We start from the raw sequence: 18,080 nt of genomic DNA, 5'->3' as shown, positions 1-18,080 counted from the left end.
AACATTATATTTTTAAATGATTTTAAAATGAAAAATCGCGTCGCGTGATAGTTTATGTATACTTCATACTGACGTAATATTATTTTGTTTTATATATCACGTCAATAAATGATTTAAAATTTTTTAAAATTTCGAAATTCAAAAATTAGTATAAAGTACATGTGAATAATTAAAGGTACGTCATGTTTAAAAATTAACGTTTTAACCAGTATTTTCGTTAAAAAATAACAATTTAACACTTTTTAAATAACAATTCAACACGTTTTAATCAGTATTTTGATTTTACTTTTTTAACTTTCTAACAATTGCGGATGTGATAACAACAACTACAACAATACTTTGGTGGTTTAGCATAAGCATAACAATAAATTTATATTTCTGTCATTTTGATCCTTATTTTTTTAATATAACTGTTAGAATAAGTGATCCAAATCTTTATTTAAATAAAATACTGTGATAAAATAAAATAAAAGTAAAATCCTATAGAATTATACTTCTTTTATTTTATTTTAGAATAATGTTTTTTAAACCTTATTAAACTCCATCTATTTGATATTATTTGAATAAGGTGTTTCACTCCTATTAGAATAAGGTTTACAAGCCTATAAATAGACATAGTCTACTCCTCTTATAATTAATTTTGAATTCGACATAGTGAATTTTCTTCTCCTCTGCCCGTGGTTTTTCCCCGAAAGGGTTTCCACGTAAAATCTGTGTGTTCTTTATTTTTCCTATTTCTATTTTTCTTTACGATATATTGTCATTACCGACATTATATTTTTCACAAATTGGTATCAGAGCATTCGGGTTGTTCATCTTAATCACGTAAAGACGTCTTTGAAGTATGAAATTCTGCTGTTGGATCGCAACACTAGATTCGCATTGTGGCAGATAAAGATGCAAGCAGTTCTTGCACAGATGGACTTAGAGGAAGCCCTACTAGGGGTAGATAAGATGCCTTTAACATTGACGGAGGAAGAGAAGAAGCGCAAGGATCGAAAGGCGTTAACACAGTTACATCTGCATTTGTCTAACGAAATTTTATAGGATGTGATGAAGGAAAAGACTGCCGCTAGATTATGGAAGAGGTTGGAACAGATTTGTATGTCGAAAACTCTAACTAGCAAGCTACATATGAAGCAGCGTCTTTATGCTCATCGTTTCGAAGAAGGGGCATCTGTGCACGAACACTTAGCAGTGTTCAAAGAAATTCTCTCAAACTTGGAGGCCATGGAGGTTCAGTATGATAAGGAAGATCTAGGGTTGATTCTACTTTGTTCATTGCCCCCGTCTTATTCAACTTTTAGAGATACGATTCTATATAGCTGTGAGTCTCTCACTGTTGATGAGGTTTATGATTCTTTAACCTCGTATGATAAGATGAAGCATCTTGTGGTTAAAACCGACTCTCAAGGAAAGGGTCTTATTGTTCGTGGGAGATAATATCGGAATGCTGATGATGATCGTGGAAGGGCACAGGAACGGAATCCTCGCAGTAAATCTAAGGGTAGATCGAAGTCTTCAAACAGAGGTAAAACTTGTAACTTTTGCAAAAAGAAAGGGTACATTAAATCTGAGTGCTATAAGCTACAGAACAAGATCAAAAGGGAGGCTGCGAATCAAAATGGAAAACAACTAGAAAATTCTGGTAAAGCTGATGTTGTAGAAGATTATAGCGATGGTGAACTTCTAGTAGCTTCTGTCAACAATTTCAAAGCAAGCGAGGAGTGGATCCTTGATTCGGGTTGCACCTTCCACATGAGTCCCAATTGGGATTGGTTTACAACTTACGAAACAGTGTCTGAAGGTATTGTGTTGATGGGAAATAATGTTTCATGTAGAATTGCAGGTGTTGGAACAATTAGAGTTAAGATGTTTGATGGAGTTGTCAGAACACTCAGTGACGTACGACATGTTCCAGAATTAAAGAGAAATTTAATTTCATTGAGTACTCTTGATTCAAAAGGGTACAAATACACAGCTAAAAGTGAAGTTTTGAAGATTTCCAAAGGTTCACTCATTGTGATGAAAGGGCAGAGAAAGATTGCCAAGTTATATGTTTTGCAGGGTTCTACTGTTACTGGTGATGTAACTGTGTCATCCTCTTCCTTGTCAGATGATGATATTACTAAACTTTGGCATATGCGCCTAGGGCATATGAGTGAGAATGACATGGCAGAATTGAGCAAAAAATGACTTCTTAATGGGCAAGGAATTTGCAAACTGAAGTTCTGTGAGCATTGCATTTTTGGGAAGTAAAAGAGAGTTCGATTCACCAGAAGAATCCATAACATGAAGGAACGTTAGAGTATATTCATTCTGATCTGTGGGGTCCATCTAGAGTACCTTCGAGAGGTGTAGCTAATTATATGCTAACTTTTATTGATGATTTTTCCAGAAAAGTGTGGGCGTTCTTCTTAAAGCAGAAAAGCGATGTGTTTTCCGCATTTAAGTCTTGGAAAACGATGATTGAAAAACAGACGGGAAAGCAAATAAAATACCTCCGCACAGACAATGGCTTAGAGTTCTGTTCTAATGAATTTAATAAACTGTGCAAGTCAGAAGGGATCGTGAGGCACTTGACAGTTTGTCATACTCCACAGCAAAACGGCGTTGCAGAACGAATGAACAGAATGATCATGGAGAAGGTTCGATGTATGTTGTCAAATGCCAACTTATCAAAATCATTTTGGGCAGAAGCAGCCTCTACTGCATGTTTTTGATCAACCGATCTCCATCCGTTGCCATTGAGAAAAAGACTCCACAAGAGGTATGGTCTGGTAATCCTGCTGACTATTCTGATTTAAAAATCTTTGGTTGTCCTGCATATGCTCATGTTGATAATGGAAAATTAGAACCGAGATCTATTAAATGTGTTTTTCTTGGTTATAAAGCTGGTGTAAAAGGGTATAAGTTATGGTGTCCTGAAAATAGAAAAGTTGTGATTAGCAGAGATGTTGTTTTTGATGAAACTGCTATGCTAGCTAACTTATCTCTTAAAGACTCTTCCAATAAAAAAAATCAAAAACAGGTGGAGCATCAGATTAATCTAGAATCTACAACAGAGTCAACTGCTAAAGCCAGTACAAAAATTCAAAATAGGGTTGCTTCTTCACCACAATACTCTATCGCCAAAAACAGAACTAGAAGAGAAATAAAACCTCCAAAGAAGTATGCCGAGGCTGATCTAGTTGCTTATGCTTTAAATGTGGCTGAAGATATAGATGCAAACCAAGAGCCATCTAATTATTCTGAGGCGGTTAGTTGTGAAGACTCAGAAAAGTGGATGTTTGCTATGCAAGAGGAGATGGAATCACTACACAAAAATCAAACATGGGATCTTGTGAAACTTCCTAAAGGTAAAAAGTTTGTTCGTTGTAAATGGGTGTTTAAGAAGAAAGAGGGGACTCCAAGAGTTGAAGAACCCAGATATAAAGTAAGGCTTGTTGCAAAGGGTTATAGTCAAATTCCAGGAGTGGACTTCACAGATGTTTTCTCTCCAGTTGTGAAGCATAGTTCGATTCGAGCTTTGCTTGGTATTGTAGCCATGCCTGATTTGGAGCTTGAGCAGTTAGATGTAAAAACTGCATTTTTGCATGGAGAACTTGAGGAGGATATTTACATGCAACAACCAGAGGGTTTTACAGTCTCAGAAAAAGAAGACTATGTTTGCTTGTTGAAAAAGTCCCTTTATAGTTTGAAACAGTCACCAAGACAGTGGTATAAGAGGTTTGATTCCTTTATGACTTCTCATAATTTTAAAAGAAGTAACTTTGATAGTTGTGTTTACTTTAAGAAAAGCAGTGATAGTTCTTTTGTCTATCTACTCCTTTATGTTGATGACATGTTGATAGCAGCGAAAGATAAAGGAGAGATAAAGAAAGGTCAAAGCCCAACTAAGTGAAGAATTTGAGATGAAAGACTTAGGACCAGCAAAGAAGATACTTGGTATGGAGATTCTCAGAGATAGAAAAGCAAGTAAATTGTACCTAAGACAGAAGAGGTACATTGAGAAAGTTCTTTGCAGATTCAATATGCAGAATGCTAAGCCTGTTAGTACTCCTTTAGCAGCCCATTTCAGACTTTCATTGGCTTTGTCTCCACAATCAGATGATGAGATTGAATACATGTCACATGTTCCATACTCTAGTGCAGTGAGATCTCTCATGTATGTCATGGTTTGTTCACGTCCAGATTTATCATATGCAGTTAGTGCAGTTAGTAGATACATGGCGAATCCCGGTAAAGAACATTGGAAAGCAGTTCAGTGGGTTTTAAGATACTTACGAGGTACTACTGATGTTTGCTTATAGTTTGGAAGAACTAGAGATGGAGTCATTGGGTATGTTGATGCTGATTTTGCTGGAGACCTCGATAGAAGAAGATTCTCAAAGGTTATGTCTTTACAATCGGAGGTTGTGCAATTAGTTGGAAAGCCACTTTGCAAACTATAGTCGCTTTGTCTACCACTGAAGCTGAGTACATGGCGATTACTGAGGCTTGTAAAGAAGCTATTTGGTTGAAGGGACTCTTTAGTGAACTTAATGAAGACCTTCAAATCAATACAGTATTTTGTGATAGTCAAAGTGCCATCTTCCTTACAAAAGATCAAATGTTTCATGAGAGAACAAAACACATTGATGTTAGGTATCATTTTGAATGTCTAATTATGGCTTGTTGATATATGTAATGTTGATTTTAGATAGACATAAAATTGGGTGAGAAATATGGCTTGTAAAATGGCTTATTTTCGTTCACAGGGCAGAGACACGGGCATGTGTCACCTACTTCTAAGAAAATTTTTGAAATTTTGGGAAAAATTCCCTGAGTACCCGATTTAGTTCCGATTCACTTCTAAGGTGAATATTGGGCCTCGAAGGTCCATCTAAGGGACAATATGAGTGTTATATAATTTATTCTTAATATGTGTAATAAAAGTTGGGAAATGTTCGGATTTAATTTGTAAAGTTTGGTAATGCTTCGTAACCCTGTTTTGATAACGATTGAGGGTTAGGGGTGTTACAGAGAAAATTAATATCAGACAAGGAATTTGTGAAACAATATCACTTAGTTCGTCAGTATTTCATTCCAAAAATGAAAATCTAATGAAAGGATATAAAAGTTAAAAAAATCTATTCTAGATGTTTTGTGACTTTCTTGACTTTGTAGTAGTTAGTAACATACTTTTTACCTAAAATCTATTCTAGATTCCACTTAATAACAAATATTTGGACAAGTGCAAAACATCTTGTATATAAAGTTCCTACCACGTGGATTGCCACGTTAAAAAATTAATATTTTAATTAATATTTCTTTTAAAAGAAAAAATAATTTTACTCTTTAAAAAAATTAAATTAATAAAAATATATAAATATTTAAAATTAAATTTATCATTATATATACTTAAAATCTATCATTAAATATATCAAAGAAAAATAAAATCTAGAATTCCAACAGAGTTAAATATATGAAATTTGCAGATTGGGATTTTTCCCATTTACGAGAAATTTAAATGAAAATATCTACTTGCAATTTTATTCATTAAATTCTCTTACTTTTGTCCAAATAATACATACAACGCGATTCATGTGGCATGTGTTATTTTTCACTTTTTCTTTTTTTTTTGGTAGGGAACAACAATACAAAGCAAATATATAAATCAGTTAAAATTAATTTGACATTGACACATTATGACCAGCAAGCAGGTCCGACTTGAGGGTTGTTTGGAGGTGCGGTCACTCAGGGCTCGAGGTTAAAAGGGATTGAAAATAATATTTTTCAGTTTTTAAGGGGTTAATTTTTTTTTTTACTTCTAAAAGTAAAAAAAAAACCAACTTTTAAGGGCTCAAATTTTTTTTAGCTTTTAAGGGTCCAAAATTTTTTTTACCAACTTTTGAGAGACCTAAAATAAAATTTATTCAACTTTTAAGGAACTTAAAACCTCATTTTATTATTTAGCCTTTTAATAAGCAATAAATCTTACACCAAAATTAGGAATTCTTCAAATAAATGTAAACTTAAATTTTCGATTACAACATATTTAATCATATGACCGATAACCCCATTATGATTCCTCAGTATACCACAAATTCTTACTTACTTTTTTTTTTCATCCAACCAAATAAATTATAGTAAATAGCATGTGATTCATGTCCAACTATGATTTTTCTTCCCAAAAGTAGGATATTATATTCTAGATCTTATGATTCTAAAACCCAAGATGGCATAGTGAGAAATAAATTTAATATTACTTTTTACTTGTCAAAAAAAACATAAAATATAGCATACATGTCAATTTGATTTTAAAAATACAATTGATTGAGAAATTTTGAGGTCTAATTAATTGATTATGAAAAAAAACCCTCCAAATCTTTTAGGTTAGATTGAGGTCTAATTATGCTTCCAATTTCTGTAATCTTTGGACATTTAGATTTTAGTCCCTCTATTTGTTTAATTTAAAATTTAAAGTCTAATTGATATCACTGTTAATTGATTTCTGTTAAAATTAAATACGTGTTATCAATTTGACTTTAATTTCTTATTTTACCCAAAACCCATACAAAACGTTTAGTATGAACGTACCAAAACCCATTTAAAGGGTACAAAGTCCAAAGGTATAATTAAACTTTAGATCGGCAAAATAATCCAATTGATATGATACGACTCAGTTGAGTTATTCTAAAATTTGAGGTTAATTTAAAATGTAGATAATAATTTTAGGTAGGATTGAACAATAAAAATCGATTCGAGTTGAAGTGTTTAGATGGTTTTTGAAAGAAAAGTTAAAAAACTGCAATTATTCGAACTAAACCAAATTCTATTTTTACTTAATTCAGAATTAAATTTATTTGTTATGATGTAAAAATAAATAATTTTATTTAAAATAGTGAAATAAACTTAAATTTTTATGTAAAAAGTTATGTAAGAGTTAGTGATTTTTTTCTATTTACTTGAAAATTTATTTTCTACGAAAAATTTATTAAAAAGACTTTAAAATTTTACTAAATAATGTTCAAAGGTTATAAAATAAAAATATTTTTGAAAAATACAAAAGCGAACTAAATTAATTCATCATGAATAGCCCAAAAACTTAAAAGAAAAAATTGATCAAATCAAATTGAAAATTGAACTCACCTCTAAAATAGTGATATAAAATGCAATTTTCCTCTATAAAAAAATATATAACGAAATTAACCCTATGATTGTTTGAACCGGTTGGGGTATCGGTTCGGAAAAAGGCATTAAACCAGTTGACACTAGAGCCGTTATGCAATATTTTTAGAACAAAGCTGGTGGTCGAACTAATCTAGCCATTAGCTTATCAGTTCAACTGGTTCGATCCACACCGATTCGTGGTTTAACCAGTCTGATAGCATTCTCCGGACTGATACCTTAACAAATTCTCGATCCGACCTATTAATCCAGCTTAATTCAAATATTATTGTTAGAATTTAAAAATCCATTCGTTTCAATATTTTTATTAGTTGAATCACTATTTATCCAGTTCTGAAATCATACTTGAAAAGGAAAACTCACAAAAAATGGAAATTTCACGGGTATGCATCGGTAAGTGAGCAACAAAGAAGGGGACCAAAACGACACGTCTTTGGGGAACAACATCATTGAAAACGAGGGACCGAGGAACTGTTGAATCTTATTGGAGTTTGAAGAGAAATTTGTCATTTAGCAATTTATTATGAAAATTAATTTTTTAAAACATTAAATATCTTCAACCATAAATGAATCAAGATTTTGTGGGTTTTCGATATCACATTGGGACCAAAATAAAATGCATTCTACAATGGTCAAATTGTGGTATTAGTCCTTAGGCTATGTGAAAATTATGGGTTTAGTTTCTGTATCATTTTTAATCTACATGCATTTCGAATTCATGGCTTAAATGGTAGCTGTTAAATTTTGTTATTTTCAAAATCTTATGTGACAAACATATTATCCCGTCTGCTTGCTATCTTCTCATAATATTCGTAAAAAGAAAAAGCTACACCATTTTAGTCAATTGATTTAATGGTTATCGGATTGAAAATTCAAAAATTTAAAAAGGTATAGATTTTAAAATAGATCAAATTATAAAAAAACGAGTAAATTCACAACTTACTCACAATACAAAATTAATAGCAGCATTTGGTCTAATGGATTTAACTATTTTGGATTATATCTGGACTTCGGTTCTAAAATTTCAAAAGTTAAATCTATTATTTACACATAAATCAATTACATGCGTCCGATATAACTCAAGTTGCAACTTAGCCTGCATTTCAGGGTAACTTGTTATATTTTGTTGGTATCTTTTGATCAGAACTATTGGATTCTTTTATTTTTAAGGATTTTTAGTAGCACTTTAATGAAATCAAAACAAGAAGAAAATCAAGTTTAAAAAGAATATTTTTGAAGACTTTCAATGTCATTGAGTTTCTTTATTTGAAGAGATTTATTTTTCGAAGAAGTTTAAGCCGAAAAGATCACTGATTATATGGTTATTTAAGAGAAGACTTGTTATAGTGATGAGGTTGGAACTTGGTAAATGAGTTGAATTGAAATTACGTCTTATATAAGGAGATGTAAAGTGGATTACTCTTTGAATAAGATCTCGTAAATATAGGAAGTTTTCAACTTGTGTAACCAAACTTCTATGTCCATCTCTTATTTTTTGATTAATAAATATGGAGGTAACTAAACTTAGCAACTTATTCTTACTTGGCACCTAAACTTTTTTTTTAGACCTAACTAATTTCTAAACTTAGAAACTGTAAACCAACTTGGTAATTTTTTTAGGTGCCTGATTAATATTGTTAAAATACGCAGCAACCCTACATTTTAATGTCAAAATATAAGGCTACCACGTGTCACCGTGATATTGGTCATTAGTCCCACATCAATGTATTTTAACAGTGTTAGTAAAGTACCTAAAAAAAGTACCAAGTTGATTTACGGTTTTCAAGTTTAGATACTAATTAGGTCCAAATATATATATTTAAATACCAAATAAGTATAAATTGTCAAACACAGATACATCTATATATATTAACCCCTTATTTTTTATACTATCAATAAGTCCAATTATAATTGAATCATACATTAAAATATAAAATCAACCAATTCTCAAATTTAATTAATTCTTATCAAAAACTTAATGTCAAGAATGCAATCAAGATTCAAAATCATAGAAAAATTTCAACCCAAGGTGGCCTTATCTAGGGTAGCATTAAGGATGAAACTAGAAAAAAATTTTAGGGGTGAAATTAAATTGTAATTTTTACGATATTAAAAATGCAATTTTCACTATTTTAATAATTTATATCTTTATAATTTTTAAAAGATTAAATCAAAATTTTATATTTTTTGGGGGGCCAAGGTACAATTTTACCTTTACTAATTTAAAATTTTAAAAAATTTAAAGAGCCTAAAAGGAAAAAATTCCATTTTAGGGGGGCCAAGGCCATTGCCAGCCCCCTAATTTCCCCTTTGGATAGCATATAGCCTCACGGTAATAATTTCATTATAGGTTTTAATAATATCTATTTTTTACACAATGCCTAAAACTACCGATAGCTCCTCTCCAAACCATAAATAGGAGGATAATGCACTTCAGCGTACTCGAACCCACGTCCTCTTATATTGACAATAATGTTCATACCAATGGAGCTAATACTAAATTATTTAAAGTAGGCATAAGTTTAATGTGGATGATTATTTCTGTTTTTAGTAAGAAAAGACAATACTTTGCAATGAAAAGTCACACTTGTTTATTGCAATCTCTGCAAGTATATATACCTTTCAACATCTTCAACTTCTTCTTTTTCCCTGTGAATAGGACGAGACATGCAGTTGTCATGGGTCAAAGTTCAAAGCCTGTGACGATCGCACCAAATGGAGGTCTATTGTTTAGATGGGAATCATTTGACCCGTAAGAACTGGCTCAATTCAGTAAGCTGTTGGAGAAGCCTGTCAAATTGATGTCTGGTTGGCCCGATGATGAAGAAATGGCAACTTAGGCTATCTTGATAAGTAGGGGAACTAATCTTTAAAGATTGATAGAGAATCATATCTTGTAAAGATTAGATTTGATATGATTTGATGTAATATTGTAAATCCCTAAAATCAAGGGATATGCTAATCACGTTCGTCGATGTAATTTAATCTTGACAGTAGGTTTTGGGGAGCTCAATTATAAATAGAGAATATTGAGAGCATTTCTCAAGCACCTATTGTGCGTTCTTTCTGTTGTTCTTTTGTGGATTTTTTTGCCTTAGTTTTCTTCCGCTACACAAATTGGTGCCTTGGAGGAGTTCTAAAGGAATCCTCACTTGATTAAAGTTTGACTTAGGCGAGTTTAGAATGAACAGATCACCTAAGGCTGCATAGATTGCGAGACGAATGATTTAACCCTGTGACAAGTGGTATCCGAGCTATTGGTTATGAAGGCACCTTTAGGATATCGAAAGAAGATTTCGAACAAAGGTAAGCTAGAAAATCTCTGAGGGAGATGTTATCAGCAGTAGAGAAATGTGTGGAGAAACTCGAGGATCCCATGGTGGACGCAAAAGAGTCACATAATGCGCTTGAGGAAAGCATAGATGACTTGAGGGAGAAGTCCATAGACTTTGTGATCATGTGTCTCACTTCCAATATGGATAATGTACAAGAGTTGTTAGATTCCAAAGGAAAAAGCTGACAGAGAGGAACGATGCTCTCGAAGCCATGGTGATGGCTTTGAAGGAGGAAACAATGGCTACGACAATGGCTTTGAGCATAAGAATAGATAGAGGAGCTCGAGGGAGAGCTAGCATTGTGTCAAGAAGCCGTGGGGGAAAGAGTGTCAAGTGCAACATTCAGTTACGAGGATGTTCCGAAGCTAAAAGAGTTTGTGGGACAATGTCTGCATACGATGTGGATAATTTCTTGTGGAGGATGGAAAACTAATTTCGTGCCAAACGTATCATGGATGATGTGGTTAAGGTAAACAATGCTTCAATGTTTCTTACTGATATTGCGCTTTTATGGTGGTGAGACAGGTCTAGAGATAAAAGGCAAAGTGAGTTTGAAACGTGGCAAGAGTTCCAATGTGAATTGAAGTGACAGTTTTACCTAGAATTTGTCGAGGAAGAAGTTCGGGCAAAGTTACGATGGTTAACATAACGAGGCATAGTGGGGGAGTATGTTCGAGAGTTTAAGGAATTCATGCTCCAAGTTTCAGATGTGACCGAGAAAGAAGTATTGCTTGCTTTTCAGAATGGATTGAAGTCGTGGGTTAGATAGGCGGTAGCAGAATTCGTGGTTAAGCTTGGTCTAAGAAAAGACAAGCTTAGATCTTCCAAGTCCGAGGAAAGAGGCGTATGTGAAAAGGATCATAAGGAAGATATTGATAGCAATGACATCAGTGACAATGGTGGTAATGGGAAACCACGAGTTGGGAAGAAGAAACCCAACAAAAGAAAGGGACAAGTTGAAATATTTTCTTTGTGATGTCCCACACGTTAAAGAAATGTCCGAAGAAATCTGCACTTTTCAAGGAGAAACCATTAGGTAAGGCCTTGGGATTTGGTTCGAACGTAAGGGGTGTCAAAGCCAATGAGGCCAAAAGCGAGAAGAAGCTAGTGGACTGCTTCTTATATCATGGTCCACATAGGTTGCGAAAAAGTTTGAGGAAGTTTGTAATCGAAGGGGACGGTAGCGTAGACAAGGAGCCCAAAAAGCTTGGTTCGAGCAAGGGAAAAGTCGAAGCTAAGAGGGTAAAGAGGAGCAAAAAGAAGCGAGTAAAGTACTTTTTGTGTCGTGGTCCGCATGAGTTGTGGAACTATCCAAAGCAATCCAAGTCAGTTGTGGTCAAAGAAAAGGCAACATCGGAGCTTGTTGAGTCATCGGAGGGGCTTCTATTCGAGGAAGATGTGAGTTTGTCATCGAACTTAAGGGGAAAAGTTACAATGAAAACAGTAAAGCTGGGACCAAAGAGGCTCAATTCGAGTAAAGCGATAGAGTTGGCTGAGTCGTCGGCGAGGCTTTCACCTATAGAAGAGGTGAGTTTGGCATCGAATTCTGAGGAAGAAGTCGCGATGCAAATTGTGAAGCTAGGATCAATGAGGCTGATTTCTGTTGACACATTGGAGAGACTACTACCTATGAGAAATGTGGGGTGTGCATCAAGTTTTAAGAAAGTTGTAATACAAGTTGGACAGTTGACCTGAGTAAATGCGACGAGTAAGGTTCATTCTGAACATTCTGAAAGTGTTTTGCATTCTAACTTGTTGGCTTGGCAAAAGCATAGGGTCCATTTCGAAGTTCTTAAGCAAGGAGGCCGAGGGACTGTGGGCAAATCGAAGCTAAGTATTGTGAATCAAGAGGATTTTGTTCGAGGCAAGTTAGAATGTGGGCAAGAAAGTGACATAACTTCTTGCCATCGAAATGTACAAACAAGTGGGACGGTTCAAGTTAAGAAGCGACGTAAGTCGAGGAAAAAGTTTTGAAGGAAAGAAAAAACTAAAGCGTCGGGACGAAACCGAGACGAATCAAGTCAGAGCCATTCCAAAGTTGCAACGAGCACGTTGCGAGAATGGATGAGGGAGAATGTCACGGGTCAAAGTTTAAATCCCGTGATCATCACACCAAATGCATCCAATAGAGGTCTATTGTTTAGATGGGGATCATTTGGCCCGCAGGAATTGACCCGATTCGGTAAGCTGTTGGAGAACCCTGTCAGATTGATGCCTGGTTGGTCCGATGATGAAGAGATGACAACTTAGGCTATATTGATAAGTATGAGAACTAATCTTTAAAGATTGATAGGGAATCATATCTTGTAAAGATTAGATTTGATATGATTTGATGTAATCTTGTAAACCCTTAAAATTAAGGGATAGGCTAATCTCGTCCGTTGATGTAATTTAATCTTGACCGTCGGTTTTGGGGGAGCTCAACTATAATTAGAGAGCCTCCCCCCTGATTTGTACTCTCTCCATTCATTGTTTCATTATTCTTTGTGAATAAGAGAATATTGGGAGCATTTACTCAAACACCTCTCGTGCGTTCTTTCTGTTGTTTTTTTGTGGCTTCTTTTGGCCTAGTTTGCTTTCGCTATATAAATTGGTGCCTTGGAGGAGTTCTAAAGGAATCCTCACTTGAGTAAAGGCTGACTTAGGCGAGTTTGGAACGAACGAATCGCGAAACAAAAGATCTAGCCCCGTGACACAGTGACATTCATACATGGTGTATGTATATTTACATTGTTATGAATAAGACAGGACATACATTCATAAGTGGTCTACATTACTCAATATGTTTACTTTTTATCTTGTAAAAATTTACTCAAATTTAAAGCATATATGAAGGTTTTCTTATTACATGATTATGAGAGAATATTTTTATTTTAATCTCGATGTTTATATTTTTTGTCAATTTAATTTTAATATTAATTTTTTCCCATTAAGTTATAGTTCGATTAGAATTGGTATTATTGTTAATACAGGAGGATGTGAATTCTAGTGCGTTAAAGTGCATTATCCTCCTATTCATGGGTTGGGAATAGGCTATAGGTAGTTCTAGGCATTGTATAAAAAAACAGATATTATCAGACCCTATAATAAGATTATTAAAAAATTTTAATATTAGATTTTTTGAGTTAAATTTAGTTATTAATTTTTCAAAAAGAGTCAAAATGTTTTTTTTTTAAAATTTGAAATACAAACTAAAACGTTATTTTTTAATTGATTTTAGAATGATAACTTGTGTCGCGTGGTAGCCATGTGTACTTCATATTTATGTGTCATTATTTTGTTTTATATCTCACGTCAACAAATGATTTAAAATTTTTTTGTGAATAGTCAAGGGCATGACATGTTTAAAAGTTAACGTTTTAGTCAATATTTCTGTTAAAAAATAACGATTCGACACTTTTTAAAAAGTTAATAATCAAATTAAACTTTACTAATAGGATTTTGCATTAAAGAATATTGTATTAATTTTGACTTTACTTTTGAACTTTCTAACAATTGTGGGTGTGATAACATCAACTAGAACAATACTTTGGTGGTTTAGTATAGGTATAATAATAAATTTTGTTTTTAATGATTATATTTTTGTCAATTTGGTCCTTAGTTTTTTTTAGTTAAAATTGATCTTAATCTTTAAAAAATAGTTAAATTTAATCATCAACATTTTAGAAAAAGCAAAATTGATTTTTTAATAGAAACATTGACTAAAATATTAAAATTTTAAAATATTTGTGGATGTGACATATAAGACAAATAGTATCATAACGGTATGAAGTGTATGTGGATTGTCACGCTAACTTCATTAAAAAAATTAATGTTTTAGTTTGTATTTTTATTAAAAAAAAAGAAAATTGACACTTTTTAAAAATTAATGGTTAAATGTAACTAAAAAAGAATTAAATTGACAGAAAATATGAACATCGAAAGCTAAATTTATTTTTATGTATATATAAATGTATTGACATGAAAATTTTCTTTCTGAAAATTTAATTAATTTTTATCAAAACTTAATGACAAAATAATAAGTGAACATACATGTATAAGAATGCAAGCAACATTCAAAATCATAGAAAATTTTCAACCCAAAGCCGCCTTCGGGTAGCATATAGCCTCACATAAGAACTTAATATTTGGACAATGTGGTAGATTGAGTCTTAGTTCAATTGGCATTAATATTATTGTCAGTGTAAAATGACGTGAGTTCGCATGCGTTGAAATGCATTATCTTCCTATTTAAAAATTAAGAAGAGACTATAAGTAATTACAGATGTTATATCAAAAATTATAAAAAAATATTTTTATTAGTAAAAATAGCTAAAGAGTAGTTGAACAATGTGAACGCAACCTAGATATTGTAACAAATATAGCCAAAAGATATCTTATCAATGTGAACCCAAAGGTGGGAAATAGTTGAAAGTAGGTATGAGTTTAGTGTGATACATTATTGTGAATAAGACGGGACACACATTCATAGGTGCTCTACTTTTACATTATTGTTGCTCGCTACAGCTTGGAAATCGTTTTAAGTGCTTTTTTCTTTAAATGGAAATGTAATTTAAAACATTATATTTTTAAATGATTTTAAAATGAAAAATCGCGTCGCGATAGTTTATGTATATTTCATACTGACGTAATATTATTTTGTTTTATATATCACGTCAATAAATGATTTAAAATTTTTTAAAATTTCGAAATTTAAAAATTAGCATAAAGTACATGTGAATAATTAAAGGTACGTCATGTTTAAAAATTAACGTTTTAACCAGTATTTTCGTTAAAAAATAACAATTTAACACTTTTTAAATAACAATTCAACACGTTTTAATCAGTATTTTGATTTTACTTTTTTAACTTTCTAACAATTGCGGATGTGATAACAACAACTACAACAATACTTTGGTGGTTTAGCATAAGCATAACAATAAATTTATATTTCTGTTATTTTGATCCTTATTTTTTTTAATATAACTGTTAGAATAAGTGACCCAAATCTTTATTTAAATAAAATACTGTGATAAAATAAAATAAAAGTAAAATCCTATAGAATTATACTTCTTTTATTTTATTTTAGAATAATGTTTTTTAAACCTTATTAAACTCCATGTATTTGATATTATTTGAATAAGGAGTTTCACTCCTATTAGAATAAGGTTTACAAGCCTATAAATAGACATAGTCTACTCCTCTTGTAATTAATTTTGAATTCGACATAGTGAATTTTCTTCTCCTCTGCCCGTGGTTTTTCCCCGAAAGGGTTTCCACGTAAAATCTGTGTGTTCTTTATTTTTCCTATTTCTATTTTTCTTTACGATATATTGTCATTACCGACATTATATTTTTCACAAATTGGTATCAGAGCATTCGGGTTGTTCATCTTAATCACGTAAAGACGTCTTTGAAGTATGAAATTCTGCTGTTGGATCGCAACACCGGATTCACATTGTGGCAGATAAAGATGCAAGCAGTTCTTGCACAGATGGACTTAGAGGAAGCCCTACTAGGGGTAGATAAGATGCCTTCAACATTGACGGAGGAAGAGAAGAAGCGCAAGGATCGAAAGGCGTTAACACAGTTACATCTGCATTTGTCTAACGAAATTTTGCAGGATGTGATGAAGGAAAAGACTGCCGCTAGATTATGGAAGAGGTTGGAACAGATTTTTATGTCGAAAACTCTAACTAGCAAGCTACATATGAAGCAGCGTCTTTATGCTTATCGTTTCGAAGAAGGGGCATTTGTGCACGAACACTTAGCAGTGTTCAAAGAAATTCTCTCAAACTTGAAAGCCATGGAGGTTCAGTATGATAAGGAAGATCTAGGGTTGATTCTACTTTGTTCATTGCCCCCGTCTTATTCAACTTTTAGAGATACGATTCTATATAGCCATGAGTCTCTCACTGTTGATGAGGTTTATGATTCTTTAACCTCGTATGATAAGATGAAGCATCTTGTGGTTAAAACCGACTCTCAAGGAAAGGGTCTTATTGTTCGTGGGAGACAATATCGGAATGCTGATGATGATCGTAGAAGGGCACAGGAACGGAATCCTCGCAGTAAATCTAAGGGTAGATCGAAGTCTTCAAATAAAGGTAAAACTTGTAACTTTTGCAAAAAGAAAGGGCACATTAAATCTAAGTGCTATAAGCTACAGAACAAGATCAAAAGGGAGGCTGCGAATCAAAATGGAAAACAACTAGAAAATTCTGGTAAAGCTGATGTTGTAGAAGATTATAGCGATGGTGAACTTCTAGTAGCTTCTGTCAACAATTTCAAAGTAAGCGAGGAGTGGATCCTTGATTCGGGTTGCACCTTCCACATGAGTCCCAATTGGGATTGGTTTACAACTTACGAAACAGTGTCTGAAGGTATTGTGTTGATGGGAAATAATGTTTCATGTAGAATTGTAGGTGTTGGAACAATTAGAGTTAAGATGTTTGATGGAGTTGTCAGAACACTCAGTGACGTACGACATGTTCCAGAATTAAAGAGAAATTTAATTTCATTAAGTACTCTTGATTCAAAAGGGTACAAATACACAGCTAAAAATGAAGTTTTGAAGATTTCCAAAGGTTCACTCATTGTGATGAAAGGGCAGAGAAAGATTGCCAAGTTATATGTTTTGTAGGTTCTATTGTTACTGGTGATGTAACTGTGTCATCCTCTTCCTTGTCAGATGATGATATTACTAAATTTTGGCATATGCGCCTAGGGCATATGAGTGAGAATGACATGGCAGAATTGAGCAAAAAATGACTTCTTAATGGGCAAGGAATTTGCAAACTGAAGTTCTGTGAGCATTGCATTTTTGGGAAGTAAAAGAGAGTTCGAATCACCAGAAGAATCCATAACATGAAGAAACGTTAGAGTATATTCATTCTGATCTGTGGGGTCCATCTAGAGTACCTTCGAGAGGTGTAGCTAATTATATGCTAACTTTTATTGATGATTTTTCCAGAAAAGTGTGGGCGTTCTTCTTAAAGCAGAAAAGCGATGTGTTTTCCGCATTTAAGTCTTGGAAAATGATGATTGAAAAACAGACAGGAAAGCAAATAAAATACCTCCGCACAAATAATGGCTTAGAGTTCTGTTCTAATGAATTTAATAAACTGTGCAAGTCAGAAGGGATCGTGAGGCACTTGACAGTTTGTCATACTCTACAGCAAAACGGCTTTGCAGAACGAATGAACAGAATGATCATGGAGAAGGTTCGATGTATGTTGTCAAATGCCAACTTATCAAAGTCATTTTGGGCAGAAGCAGCCTCTACTGCATGTTTTTTGATCAACCAATCTCCATCCGTTGCCATTGAGAAAAAGACTCCACAAGAGGTATGGTCTGGTAATCCTGCTGACTATTCTGATTTAAAAATCTTTGGTTGTCCTGCATATGCTCATGTTGATAATGGAAAATTAGAACCGAGATCTATTAAATGTGTTTTTCTTGGTTATAACGCTGGTGTAAAAGGGTATAAGTTATGGTGTCCTGAAAATAGAAAAGTTGTGATTAGCAGAGATGTTGTTTTTGATGAAACTGCTATGCTAGCTAACTTATCTCTTAAAGACTCTTCCAATAAAA

The sequence above is a fragment of the Gossypium hirsutum genome, chromosome D01, assembly GCF_007990345.1.
Source record: "Gossypium hirsutum isolate 1008001.06 chromosome D01, Gossypium_hirsutum_v2.1, whole genome shotgun sequence".
In the NCBI taxonomy this organism is placed as follows: domain Eukaryota; kingdom Viridiplantae; phylum Streptophyta; class Magnoliopsida; order Malvales; family Malvaceae; genus Gossypium; species Gossypium hirsutum.
This window is presented reverse-complemented; position numbering follows the sequence as displayed.